This window comes from Phodopus roborovskii, unplaced genomic scaffold (assembly GCF_943737965.1).
Source record: "Phodopus roborovskii unplaced genomic scaffold, PHOROB, whole genome shotgun sequence".
NCBI lineage: Eukaryota > Metazoa > Chordata > Mammalia > Rodentia > Cricetidae > Phodopus > Phodopus roborovskii.
This window is the reverse complement of record NW_026126407.1, coordinates 2,469,877-2,484,902: the sequence shown is the minus strand read 5'-3', so window position 1 is coordinate 2,484,902 and position 15,026 is coordinate 2,469,877. Positions and strand designations below refer to the sequence as shown.

At 37.9% G+C, this 15,026-nt stretch overlaps 1 protein-coding gene across 4 annotated transcripts in view; it reads left to right on the top strand.

Annotated features, from left to right (window-relative positions):
• Nucleotides 1-15,026, top strand: part of Rhot1 (ras homolog family member T1) — a 375,056-nt gene that overhangs the window by 177,948 nt on the left and 182,082 nt on the right. The gene's annotated exons all lie outside the window — the stretch shown is intronic.

The window sequence follows — 15,026 nt, the reverse complement described above, 5'->3', positions numbered from 1 at the left end:
TTTCTCTGTAGCCCTGGGTGTCTGGAATTTGTTTACTAGGCAAGGCTATAACTCACAGATCTGTTGCCTCCTTAGTGATGGGTTTAAAAACTTGCACCAGTACACCTGTCTAGATTTTAATTCTTTCAAGAACTACTGTTTACATGACTATGTTCCACTGAGAGGTTTTATAACTTTTAGTAATTACAGGCTTAGACTTACTAGAAAGACTTCACTATAGTTCAAAGCTCTGGATTTCATTTAACATCTAATTTGTGATATATTTTACCTTGTGATCTGTCTTTTGACCCAATTCTATCTTGTTTTTACTTGAATAATATGGCTATGGGAGAGATTTAATAGATACCTAATCAAAGATGTATTTGAACTTTGCATAGTAGTTTACTCCTTTATTCCTAACAGTTGGAAATTTGAGGTAGTAAGATTGCTGTGTGAGATCAGCCTAGGCAACAGACTATTGACCCTGTCAGGGTGGAGTTTGGGTGGTTGATATGTCCTCTGGTTATCTAGTTCAGTGATCCAGAGAACAAGTCAAGAATTGTGGGTTTTAGGTCTCTGTGAGGCCTAAAACTAACTTCACCTTAGTGAAATACAGTTTGGGTGAGCTACTGAATGTGGGATTTATATGACATTTGTATTGGTTAGAATTTACTAACTCTCAAAATTTTAAAATGTCAGATAAGTATTTTTTATATTTTTGGTTGTGAGCCTTTAACGGCTGAGCCACCTCTCCAGCCCCAGATATGTATTTTCTAAAAGTAACATTTACCTATGTAATACTGATGTTTATATTCAAAAATGAAACTAATTTTGTTGTATCTTATGGAAAATTCCTCCAAACGAAGATTGAGTGAAGGAACTATGGAGTATATGAGTAATACTCCCCTATTCTCTAGCTTCTTTATGAATGAAATGAGGGTTTCTTCTAACCTTTCTAATACTTGGGATTTTTTTGTCGTTCTAGTCATTCTAATAATCTTGTTTTTATAGTATTCTAGCTTTCCTCTGTGATAATTCTGTAAAATAAGGACCTTAAGAATATAGTATGTAGAATCTCTTGTGGTATATGTCTGAATTAGCATAATAATGAATTTTCAAAACTAGTATCTTAAGCTCTTAGACATTTTCAGTAGACCACTATTACATTAGATAAATTGATAGGGAATAAAAGGTTGGCTTTAAACTGCCAAGAACCTCAAGTGCAGCTGTTCCTAGTGGTATCCTTCTGTTGAACTTTGGAGTTTTTGTTTCAAGTCCAGGTATGGTGACACATGTATAATTCATCATTCTGGAGAATGAGATGATATCAGGGTATTCCTGCAAGTTGAAGGCCAGCTAGTTAGAGGGGTGGAAGCTAGTGGGTCTGAGTTCTGTTTCATCCTGGTTTGCCTGTGTATAATGTCAGACCATCCAGTTCTACATAATGAGATGCTAATCTAATTTTTTTTTTAATTCTGTAAGGTTAAGAAAATTATTTTCAATGTGCACTATTTTTTCTCTTAAATGCTGTTCATTTCCTATTCAAAAGATACTTTCACCTCCAAATCTGGAAAAACAACTTAAATTAGTTTGAATGATTGGAGTCAAATTTCTATAAAATCCACTTAGTTTCATTTTCAGTTGAAAAAGTTTTAGTAAGAAAAATGTAGACTGCTGAAGATATACAGCCTAAAATTTAGTATTCATTAAAGCCAATTTCAACTATTTCTGTTAAACATACTAAATAACTGTGTAATGAAAACTGCCTCAGTATGTGTTAACTTTGATTAGGATCTTGAGGATGAACATGACAATGTTTTTGTATGTGTTGTCATTGTACATAGAGTCCCTGCAGAGAGGATGTGTATACATTGCCTTAATGGTTTACTTAGATAGACTCCAGCCACTATTTTACATGTTGGCATTATTTATTGGGAAGGTTATAAGGCAGTATAAACTTATTGTGCGACATTTTCTAAGCCTTCTGATATTATTGTTACTGTATCTGGAAACTGTGTGGATGTGTATCAGTGTGTCTGTGTTTTTCTTTGGGGCTTTTATTATGTTTTTAAAAATCTATGTCTTCACTGTGATAATTTGAGGGATTGGTAATGAAATTCTTGATTGCCCTTCTTGAATAAAAATGAAGAATGATGCTGGCGTTAGCCCAGTGGCAGAGTGCATGTTACATATGCATGAAGCCCTGGATTCAATCCCCAGCACCAAAAAGAAAAGAACGAAGAATGAAGACTTGTTTCCCCAATATAATATACATTAACTGACACCGATTTTGTGAGAAACTGTTGTATGGTGGGTTTAGATTTAAGAACCTTAAATGTTACAAATAACTTTCTGCTTATTTTTTGTTCCTTTGAGGTTTTACCCTCTTATTTTGGTGAAGATCATTGACATTTTATTAATATAGTCAGTCTGCTATCCCATGTGAAAATATCTACTATCTTCTAGGGTTGTTTAATTGCCCAGGTTGGCCAAGAGAAGAATTATTTTACAGTCTTTACAATTTGAATCAGAAACAAGGCATCTGTTTAAGAGTTAATTCCCCTTCTAGCTGGATAATTAATATAGGTGGAAGAGAAGTCACAAAATTTATAGCGCCCCCCCATGTTTGTAATTGGAGATTTAAAAATTTTTGAGAGTTTAATTAAAAGTTAGTTAGAATTGCCTGTAAGGTTTGCCTACATACAAATTATCACATTTAAATATATGTCTCTTTTCTGGTAACCAAAATTTCCATCACACCTTACACATTGAATACATTATTGATTGGACATTAAAGCATGTCACTCAATTTCAATAGCCAATGTAAAGCAAATTTTGCTAGGCTTAGGCAAACTTTTAAAATGTTCTGCTATCAGGCTCTGAGGAAATTAAATGCACATTGACTTTTTTTAAAGTATGGGTTGAACTCCTCAGTTTAATACAATTTGTGTTTTTGTTAACTAGCAGCAGAATTTCAGCATTTGCTACTTACTGGTAGAGAAGAAAAATCCCACAGCCCTGCCAGTACAGGTTAGTTTAATCTGTAAGTACCTGATGTTCCTTTTTTTTTTTTTTTTTAACCCCCACCCCCAACATACCCATGTAAGGCACATAAGAAAGCTGCTGTGCAGTTACTTAAATGTGAGTATAAATAATAGATCCTTGGACATTCTCAAACACTCAGTTCTTGGACCAGATTGAGTAGCTCTAGATTTGTTTACCTTAGTCGTTAAAGGGCGTAATGCTGATCTTTTATTTATTATTTGGTTGTTCTTGAACCTATGTAGGTTAGCTTAGTTCATACAGTCCAAGGCTTCAGGTCCATGGCCCTATGAGCTACTCCATGGTGTTTTCAGTTACTCTTTACCTTCTACAATGTGAATCAACTTAGAAAAGTTTAATTCTTTTCAGTTGTTAGCAGTGAAAGATACGATACACAGTTTTAAGTTAGGGAGTTTACTTATGCTACTGTAATTAAATACAGTAATGCTTAAAAATAATTTCTGTAAACTATAAGATTAGCATGCCACTGTTGTTTCATTACTGACAAGTAGAAGCTCACTGCTTTCCCAGAACCCTGCATAGTCTTGCACACTTTTAATCCCAGAACTTTGCAGGCGGAGCTAGAAATGGAATACTTTTAAGCCCACATTGGTCTGTGTAATGATTCCATGGCTTAAAAAAATAAGTCGGTTTCTTATGTAATTCTTGGAGTTTAATGAGAAAGTCATACACTTCTTGAGATTTAATCAGTGGAAGTAATAAAAGTAAGTTGGATGGTAATTAGCCCTCCTTCAATTGGATCATTATTTTATTTGGGAGCAATATGATTTGTTTAAAAATTTAAAGATCTATATCTAGCTGCCAGTAATAAAAATATTGTGAAATTTTTCCAACTTTGTTTTTTGATTGTGAAATTGCCTGTGGGCTTAAGTTTGATTGCCTTTCACAGTTTAATCTAAGAATGGCGTAGATACAGTGGATATGATTTTCCTTATCTCTTTAGAGCTGCTTTTCTGGTGAGTACTGCTTTATAATTTTCATATGGTTTTATTTTTTTTAGCCTAGTTGAAATGTGACAGTGATCAAAGAGGTGAGCAGTCAGAATTTTCACAGCTTGGGTAGTAATTGGATCAAATCATTTGACTATTACTCCTTGACATTTCCCTATGTTCCCTACTTGGGCTCATTGCCTCGCCCCTCCAATTTTCCTAAAGGACCATGACCACAAAAATGTTTAATGCAGATTATTTCCTTTGATGGGTGGAAATGATTATTAAGATTAGTGATAGAGAAAATCTAGGGACAGAACAAATGTTTTAAGCCATGTCATAATTCCTGGTGTGGTGGTCCATGCCTTTAATCATACCCCTCAAGAGGGAGGGGCAAATGGATCTCTGGGAATTCCAGAATATCCAGGACTACATAGAGAATCCCTGTCTCAAAAATGAAAAAAAAAGAAGAAGAAAAAGAAGAAGAAGGAAAATAGGTCATGCTGGCAGTGGATCTGAGTTTGGTTCTCATTATCCATGTCAGGTGATTCAACAACCACCTAGGTCCATAATTAAGAAATACATAATTAAAACAAAAGTTTTTCAAAAAAAACTTTTTCAGTGATCTTGTTTGGCATTGTATATGTAAATGAAATGATGTAATTGTATTCTGTTCCTGAGCAGTTTAAATCATTCCAACTGTGCATGGAAAACTATTGGTTACAAATACTGATTTCTAGCATATGTTTACCTGTGAGACTTAGCTCACAAATACATTTATTACTGTCTTGTTTAGTCATTAGCTTGTGACATAAGGGTTTCTTTCCCTCTTGCTTTTAGGCACATTTTAGATAGTGCCAGCATATTTGTATATACATTCAATTTCTGATATAATCTTTGTGAATCAATAAAGTTAATCCTGTTGCTTTTAGTATAAACTATTAGTATTCTAAAATCTGGAATTCATAATCTGAGCATGTATGGTAATGTATTCTAGATGAACTCAACAAACTCTTGAGTATGAATTTGTGTTTTTAAGATTTAAAGTGAAATAAATTTCTAAGGAACTCTGTCCTTTCCTAGCACGGATAAACAGATTGACAGTTGGTAAGTATGTAACTTCACATGCATGTAGGGGTAAGGGTGAGTTGCCAGACCATACTCCAAGAAAATTGGGAGAGAACAAATTCCTGAATCCATCTAGGAACTTTCTATGTATATTTAACATATGCTCCAAATATGTGTACTCAAAATAATTAAAGTGAAATGTACATTACTCATTTGTCTGATTTGTTTTTGGTTTTTTTATTGGTTGGTATTGGGGGGATTAATTTAAGTGATAGTAATTTTATGCTTAACTTTTTCCTTGAGGTATTAATACATGACTGTTGAAATTAACCTTAAAGACAATTTGCTTAAATGTATTCTAACAACCCAATATTGATTTGGGTTTTAGTTAAAGCTAAGGGAGTGAACTGCCATATAATTTGTAGTACACGGCTTAAGTTTTTTTTTTTTTTGTTTGTTTGTTTCTTTTTGTTGTTGTTGTCGCTGTTTTTACATACCTGTGCATTCTCATGAAGTTTTCTCTTGAGCTGATTGATTCTTAAAGGTGGAGCTTCAGGCACTTTTGTAGCCCACATGGTACGGGTCCTGGAAACTCAACTTGGCTCTTCTGAAAGAGGAGTCTCTTTAATCATTGAGCAATCTTCATGTCAGTGCTTTATAAGTTAAGAAACAGTGTTAGAATCTGGTGAAAAGAAGAAGCTTTCCTCTTTTTTTAATGTGGGTTTGGTGTCCCTCCCCCCCACCCACCCACATTATTGTAAAAGCTATCTTGGGGTGTGAAATTCTTAGGTATATAGGCAGAACTTTTAGGAGTTTGTGTTCTTTTTGGGGTTTCTGGGAAGTCATCTCACCATCCCTCTGGTGTTGTATTAGAGAAGGATAACAGACTAAAGTATTAATGGAAACAATTATATCTGCCAAGTCATTTATTTACATTGTTTTCTGAAAAGTTTTCTGTCTTTCTGGCTTGTCTGTCTTTAGTCTCCAGGTTTTTTTTTTTTTTTTTTTTTTTTTTTTTTTTTTTTTGGACAAGTATCAGTTGCACTTGTAGAAAATGAAGAGCAAATTTATTTTGGGGATGTAATTGTATGGGGGATTGTCAGCAAAGCACCAGAAAAAAATACATTTACTAGCCTGTGTATGATTAAATAGTACATGAGCAGAAATCTTGACCAATGTCATTTTTGCCTTTAATTCACTACAAACTTTGTGAAAAAATAAAATTTTCCCACACAAATAATAGTGTGTGTGATACTTTGTGTCTCCTGGCTCAGGAGCATTAGTTTATATAGTGTGTTCTTCTGCAACCCTAGTCTGCATCTACACAAACTTGGAACTGATGGGTTTATACTTGTAAATGAATTCTGCTTATATTTGCAGTGTATGCACTGAGCAGGATCTGGCTGTCCCTGTCTGTCCTGGAACTTGACATATAGACCCTGCTCACCTGGAACTCCCAGGAATTCTACTGCTTCTTGTCTCCCCAATATTTGGATTGAAGGTGTGCACCACCTAGATAAAATCAAATTCTATTCACCCTCAATAGAGCTTTTATTTTGTTAACTTTCCTTTTCCTATATGAGCCATGTTTTAGATAATAAACTGGATAGATCCCTTAATTTTGCAATTATTAAAGTAATTTGATTAAATTCATTAGTCATTGTTTTATGTATCCTACAACTTATAGATCATGTCATCCTACTTCTAGCACTGCTAACTTCCTGTTCTAGCCACCAACCCCAAGGCAGTTTCTCTTGTAGCCCTGGTTGCCTGCCCTAAAGCTTGCTCTGTAGAGCAGGATGGCTGTGAAGGCAGAGATTCTTACCTTCTGCCTACTTAAAAAGATTTTTTTAAAATATCTACCTAGTTTACAAGAGGTGGTGTGAGATGTCAGGCATTGCACCAAGAACCAAATTACAGGTCATTTGATAGAGTGCCCAGTGGTCTTAATCACTCAACTTTCTCCAGACTAATAAAGGAACCACTTTATTAAAAAAAAAAAAAAAAAAAAAAAAGGCACAGAAGTGGTACCTGAGCACATGGATAAGAAGGCAGAGGTAGGCAGATCTGAGTTCCAAGGGAGCCTAGTGTACATGCCAGCCAGGGTTATTTGGAAACATCTCAAGAAACCTCAATAAAGTAGTTGATTGTATATGTGTCTGTGTGGAGTTTTTCCCTATGTAAGTTGGTACCACATGTATGACTGGCTTCCACAGAGGCCAGAAGAGGGTGTTAGACACCTGGGTGTCCTGTCTCCAAGAGCAAGCAGTATTCATAACCATCTCCAACCCTGATAAGAAGGTTTTTTTGTTTTGTTTTTTGGGGATCAGGGTTCTATCCTTGACTTGGTACTCTGTAGATCAGGCTGGCCTTCAACGGAGATCCGCCTGTCTCTTGATTACTGGGATTAAAGGTGTGTGCCAATACTGCCCTGCTTTTCTAAATTCCAGGCTTTTCTAAAATTTGGGATTATACTTGCTCAGTCCCCTAAATAATAGGTGACAGACCTCTCCTACTAGATCTTATAACATTTCTGAAATCCATATGACATGTCAATGGCCTGTTAAACTACTTTCATTTTCAATGTAGATAATTTAAGAATGTTTTTATTCCTAGGATTTGAAACAAGTGAGCTATGGTGGGTTTTTTGTTTGTTTTTGAGATAGTTTCTCTGTAGCTTTGGAACTGGTGCTATGATAGTTGCCAGTGGTTGTTGGGAGTTGAACCCAGAACCTCTGGGAGACTAGCCAGTGCTCTTAACTGCTGAGCCATCTCTTTAGCACCCAGCAGGTTACTTTGGAATTGTGTGTGTATATGGTCTGTACGTGTGTCAGGATTTCTCTGTGTATCCCTGGCTGTTCTGTCACTGGGTCTGTTAAATTAGAATGTCCTCAAAACATCTGCTTGCCTTTTGCTCCCAAGTTCTAGGATTAAAAGTGCAGGCCACCACTGCTCTACCACTTTTGAAATCTTCCTGAGGAAAACTTACTGGCCCAGCCACAAATAAGAATGGCTCTGAACTGAACAAAAGATTTTTTTGGTATGCTTATGTCATATTTCACTAGTTTATAAATATTGGTTTCTGTCTCTAGTAAAGGTTAGCTTACTCTACTTTGCCTTTGTGATTATACCATGTTTTGTTTCATTTTTGCTTTTGTCAATTGTTTTAATAATAGAGGATGTCTCAGCTGAATACATAAGGACTAGGACCACTCATTGGTAAAGATGCCATCCTTATTCACTTCAAAGGTTTATTTATTTATTGGTTTTTCAAGGCAGGGTTTCTCTGTGACTTTGGAATCTGTCCTGGAACTAGCTCTTATAGACCAGGCTGGATCTCACAGAGATCCACCTGCCTCTGCCTCCCAAGTGCTGGGATTAAAGGCGTATGCCACCACAACCCAGCAGATGTATGCTCTCTGAACTAATAGATTTTATCTTAGCAATTTGTTTTCAATTTTTTCCTGACATGGTCCTAATTACAGTAGTCCTTCAATGCTCTTGAAGTCAAGGATCACCTGAAAGTCTTACTAAGTTTGTTGTGCTTAGTGTGTGTGTCTGTGTTACATTATGTACCACGTGTCTAGGTGTCTGCTGAGGACAAGAAGATACTTGATCCTCTGGAACTGGAATTACAGATGATTATGATCTGGGAAGCAAATCTAAATCCACTTGAAGAACAGCAAGTGCTTCTGACCACTGAGCAGTCTTCAGCTTGCCTGGTGCTCTTGATCCTTGTGTGTTTACATACTGCTGCTGGGATTACAGGTGTGCATCTCCTCACCTTCACAAATTCATGTAAATTTTCTAATCCCTTACTTGGTTGTAAGTTAATGGGAATTATTTTAGCTGGCAATTCATGTGGCCATTAAGGCTGAGGTTCTGAGTTTGATCCTTGGGATTTCCATGGTAGAAGGAGAGAATGAAGTCCCCAAATTGTACCCTGACTGCCAATTCCCTGTAGCGCTTAATAAACATATTCTTACATAACTATTAAAAAATTTTAATTCCAGCATTGGAGAGGCAAAGGCAGTCACTTATGGTCTGCATAGAAAGTTCCAAACTAGCCAGGGAGATATGAAAAGGGCCTGGCAGTAATGGTGCATGCCTTTAATCCCAGCAGTGAGTACCAGGATAGCCAACAGAGAAAACCTGCCTCCAAAAGAAGTTTCATAAAAATTAGAATAAAGACAGATCGCTAACAAAGTAGCAATGTGCTAAAATTATAATCATCTGGGAACAAAAACACATTTCTTCAGTGGCAAGTACAAAGCTTTTGCTTTGTGGTCCACAGCTATATTCCAAACACTCAATTGGCTAAGTATTGCAATGAGTTTAAAATGATCCCAGAATACACTGAGAAAATTTACCTCAAAGCACCTCCCTTAGTGTCTACAGGTTCTTTATTTTAGCCTGGGCTTTCTTAGATTTCAAATGTAACTTCATTAATAATTCTGAGACAGGGTCTCACTATGTAGTTATGATTTGGACTGTAACTCACTATGCAGACTATTTCACAAAGTTCTGCTTCCTGGGTGTTGTGGAAAGTGGAGTGTTGTAGCTGCTGAACCACCTTCCCAAACCCATTTTAATTGTGTGTGCCTGGTGCCCATGGAGGTCAGAGGATGGCATTGGACCCCCTTGAAATGGAGTTAGTATATAGTTTCAAGCCATCATGTGGGAGTTGAGAATTGAGTCTAGGTCATTTTGGAAGAGTATCCAGTACTCTTAACCATTGAGTCATCCTTCTAGCCCCTATCTACTGGCTAGAATTTAAGCTTCAGAAAACTGGGAGATGTTGTTTTACCATAGGCTACATGGCAGTGCCCAACTAATCCCAAGACTACATAACTTACTAAGTAATTAAATGAATGGTTCAACATCAGAAAATCCTTTAGTAGTAGTAGCTAACTCCTAATCAGCATTTGAGAACCTGTGGTAGGAGGATCCTTAGTTTAGGTCCATCCTGAGTAGTGGTGGTAGTGGACATGCTAAGTAAAAGAAAAACACGAGCATCTCATTTGCTGGAGCTGTAGACTCAGCTTAAGAACATTGGTTGCTCTTACAGCTATTTGGGTTTGATTCCCAGCACCTATGAGACAGCTCACAACTATCTGTTAACTCCAGTTCCAGGTACTATAAGAACCATATTTGTTGGGGCTTGGGAAGTGGTTCAGCAGTTAAGATCCCTGGCATTTCTTCCCGAGATCCTAAGTTAATTCACAGCAAGCACATGGTGACTCACAACTATCAATAACAATATCTGGTGCCCTTTTCTAGGTTGCAGGAATATACACAGGCAGATCACTGTATACATAATAAGTAATTAAAAAAAATTGAGCCAGATAGATAGCCTAGCTGATAAAAAACAACTGCAACCATCCCTGATAACCTGATTTTGATATCCATGTTACCCATGGTAGAAGGGGAGATCCTTTTGGGTAGAAGGGGAGACAGGGTTTCTCTGTGTAGCTTTGGAGACTGTCCTGGAATTACCTCTGTAGATCAGGCTGAACTTGAACTCACAGAGATCCGCCTATCTACCTCCTGAGTGCTGGGGTTAAAGTCAATTGCCACCAACGCCCAGCTCAAGACCCAATTATTGAATGTTGTCCTCTTCATATGTCAACTGTGGCCTATGTGCACACATATAGTGAGTGTGTATAACTGGGAATGACTCAGTTGATAGTGCTTATTAGCATTTCTCTTGAAGAGGATCTGGGTTCAGTTTCCAGCTGTCTTGGTTCTGGAACTTGCTATCTAGAACAGGCTACCTTGAATTTACAAAAATCCATTTATCTATGTCTGCCTCGAGTGCTGGGATTGAAAGAATGCCACCAAGCCCAGCCCAGAAGTCAACCTTTTTGCTCAGTTTACCTTGAAACATTTTTAGAATGTATCTGGGTAAGGGAGTCAGGCCCAGTACAGCCTGAATTAATTTTGTGAATATATACTCTATTAACTATTCTCTGCAACTTAGTGGGAATCCTGGTCATTTTATGCATATACATGGCTAGTTCTGCATATGATTAAAATCAGGTAATTCATGGGAAGGAACACACCAGAGCAAAGACCTACATAATTCAACTCAATCTAAAACCAGCCCCTTGGGCACTCTAACAAAGGGTACTGCTGGCTTGCAGCTTATCTGATCTGGCATGTCACTTTGCTCCTGAATAAAGCTTACTTTCCGTTTTTCAGTCCATGTACACTTTGCCAGTTCTTTCAGTAGGATGACACCAGGTCCAGATGGTGACACCCCACTCTCCCACCCACCTGTAACAAAGGAAACATTTTGTGAGCTTTGGGTTAACATCAGCATTGGAATGAGGGCTCAACAGTTAAGGGTGCTTGCTGCATAAGTCATGACCGTTCAGACTGCAACACCTATAACAAATGAGATATGAGTAGTCCCACAAATCTATAAATTCAGTTCCAAGTGATCTGGTACCTTCTGAGTGCCTTTAAGGCATGTGTTTTGCATGCACTCATGCAAACGTTAATTTCCTCTTTTTTTTTTTTTTTTTTCTTTTTTCTTCTTCTTCAAGATAGGAATCCTCTGTGTGTCTTTGGCTGTACTGGTATTGTTTATAGACCAGGTTGGTTTTGAAACTACCTGCCTCTTCCTCTGAAGTCCTGAGAATAAAGATATGTGCCACCACTCCCAGCTGTGATTATTTTTTTTTTATTTTTATGTTTGCATGTTTACCAGCATGACTATCTTGCACCAAATAAATGTAGTGTCTGAAGAGGCCAGAAGAAATTTTCAGATCCTTTGGAACTGGAGTTACAGCCATCACATGGGTGCTGGGAACTGAACCTGGGTCCTCTTAGCTACAGAACCATGTCTGCACACCACAATGAATACATTTAAAAAAAAAATTGGCCAGTTGTTGGTGGCACACACCTTTAATCCCAGCACTCTGGTATAGAAAGCAACACACAGAAACCCTGTCTTGAAAACCCAAAAGAGGAAAAAAAAAATGATACTGCAAAAAGATATCTCTGCCCAGTAGCATGATTGTGTGTGTGTGTGTGTGTGTGTGTGTGTGTGTGTGTGTGTGTGTGTGTGTTTTCAGGGTTTCTCTGTTGTTTTGAAGCCTGTCCTGTAACTCTGGCCTTGAACTCACAGAGATCCATCTGCCTCCTGAGTGCTGGATTAAAGGTGTGCTCCACCCCCCCCCCCCCAGGCTCAAACATTTTAAATTTAATGAATCATTTTTCTTTCAGTAAGGCTCTTTAGCTTCCTGTCTTGTGAATGTTTTTCTTGTTGGCAAGTTGCCATTTTAACAAGACCTCTTTTAGTAAGAAGGATGATTCTTCCTTAGGTTTTTTTTTTTTTTTTTACTTGTTTTGTTATTCAAGACAGGGTTTCTCTGTGTGTGGCTATTCTGGAACTCACTGCCTCCTGTGTGTTAGGATTAAAGGTATGTGCCAACACCACCCACCAGATATTTCTTTATTTAAAGACTCAATTAGAGTATGCAGTTTTACAATGTTTCCAAGGTAGTAGAAGGACAGATGTGGTGCATTCTCTTCTGGCCACAAATGAGGTAAACTTTGGAGACAAAGTATTAATTTAAAGGCAGCCAAAAGCATAGGCAATCTGTGACTCACAGACTCCCTCCAAAATTACTTTTAGCTATTAGTTAGAATATCTGAAGGCTAGAGCTAGGTTCAGTTTTATCTAGAGATGAAAATTCTGCTTCACTCTATCTCACGGATGCATCCAGAAGGTACTGTATGAATTGTTTTTTTTTTTTTTTTTGGACAGGGTTTCTCTGTAGCTTTGGAGCCTGTCCTGGAACTGGCTTTGTAGATCATTCTGGCCTTAAACTCACAGAGAAACATTTGTCTTTGCCACCTGAGTGCTAAGATTAAAGGCACCCTTTTTAATGTGATTTGTTTATTGAGCCCCAGTTGTATTGGAACTTGATATATAGACCAGACTGACCTTGAACTCAGAGATCTGCTTGCCTATGACTCCCAAGTGGGCTGTGCCTGGTTTACTTAGTGCTTTTGTTTGTTTGTGTTTGTTTGTGTTTTTGAGATGGTTTCTCAGTGTAGCCCTGGCCATCCTGGAACTCACTCTGTCCCTGAACTCAGAGATCTGCCTACACCTGCCTCCTGAGTGAGTGCCAGGATTTAAGGTGAGCATCACCATGCCTGGCTTTTTTTCTCTTAAAAAAAGAAACAAAGCAATACAAAGAAAGAAACAGAATCAACAAAGACATCTCATGAGAAAGAAAATCAAAGCAAACAAAATGCCAAGAGGACAAGAAAGAAATGCCCAGAGCAAAACAAAGGAAGTTTACAAAAATATCTCGGAGTTTGTCTTGTGTTGGCCCACTACTTCTGGGCATGGAGGTTGCCCTGGAGCGTAGGTGATATACCCAGTGAGAGTCCACTGGAGAAAACAGGGTTTCCCTTTGCCAGAGGTTAGCAATTGCAAATAGGCTTTTAAAAAATGTTGTGAAATGCATGGAAAATTTCAGTCTGAACAAAAATGAAAGTGTGTAAATTGCAGTAAAATGAATGAGTCTGGAGATTACCATGTTGAGTGAAAAAATAGAGATAAGTATTTCATGTTTTCTCTCATATGTAGGATCTAGGTTTAAATGCAAACACACACAACACACAGGAAATGAAAGAAGAAAGGACTATATGAAGGAGGGAAGGGAACCAGGAGAAGGGATGAAGAAGGGTACTTGGGGTGGTAAATATGAACAAAGTACAGGGATGTATTTATGAAAATGCTATAATAAAATCAATTAGTTTGTATGATAACTTAAAATTAGCTTTAAAAAGTATCAACAGGGCCCATCGTTGGTGGTACATGCTTTTGATCCCAGGGAGCCAGAGGCAGGTGGATCTCTGTGAGTTCGAGGCCAGCCTGGTCTACAGAGTACAAAGTGCCAGGACAGGCTCCAAAGCAATATGGAGAAACCCTGTCTTGAAAAACAGCAACAAACAAACAAAAAAACAAAATATCAAAAGGAGTAATTACAAGATCTTCATGGATGGATATTTATTGATATATATTAATTGGTAGACAAACCTGGAGGACATTATACTAAGGAAAAATCAGGTACCTACAGAAAGCTAGAACTGCAAATTCCACAATGCTAAGGCACCTAGCTAGCCAAACTCAGAGAAGTGTAGGGAAGGACAGGCTTGCCAGGAACTGAGGCAATGGAGAAATGGGGGTTTTCTGTTTAATGGGTCGGAAATCTCCACCTTATAAGATGAAAAAGTCCAACAGTATAGTAGTGTACACTTAAAAATGTATGAAGAGGTTTTTCAGGGTGGTGATGTTGCATGCCTTTAATCCCAGTACTCAGGAGGCAGAGAAAGGCTCTTGAGTTCCAGGCCAGCCTAGTCTAAAGAGTGGGCTGCAGAACAGCCAGGGCTAAACAGAGAAACCCCTCTCCCAAGACCAAATCCCAAAATCCAACCAACCAACAAAAATCCAAGAACAAATTTCATGTTATATGACTTTTGTCATAATAAAAAGTATTCAAGTATACACACATAATATTTTTTTTTCCAGAGGAACTTGCAGGAAATATGTTACAGACATAGGCAAACAAGGAACAAGTGTGGGCTTCTCAGGGAATACTTAGCCTGGGGCTGCAGCTCTCATAGTAGGTCCTACCAAGTACTGGAGTTGATCCTCAGCATCACATAGGACATGGTGAAATTCTCCTGTAATCCCAGCACATAAGAGGCAGCAGAAGGAAAAGCAGAAGTTTAAAGCCTATCTAGAATATGGGTGAGGGGAGGGTTAACTGCACTTGAAGTATGCATTGTAATTGTGGGAGGTGGTTGTTTTGGCTTTTTGAAAAGGTTTCTCTGAGTATCCCTGGCTGTCCTGGAATTTATTTGTATACAAGGGTATCCTTGAACTCAGAGATCCACCTGCCTCTGTCTCCCTAAATGCTGGGATTAAAGGCTTGTGCCACCACTGCCTGGCTGTAGTGGGGTTAG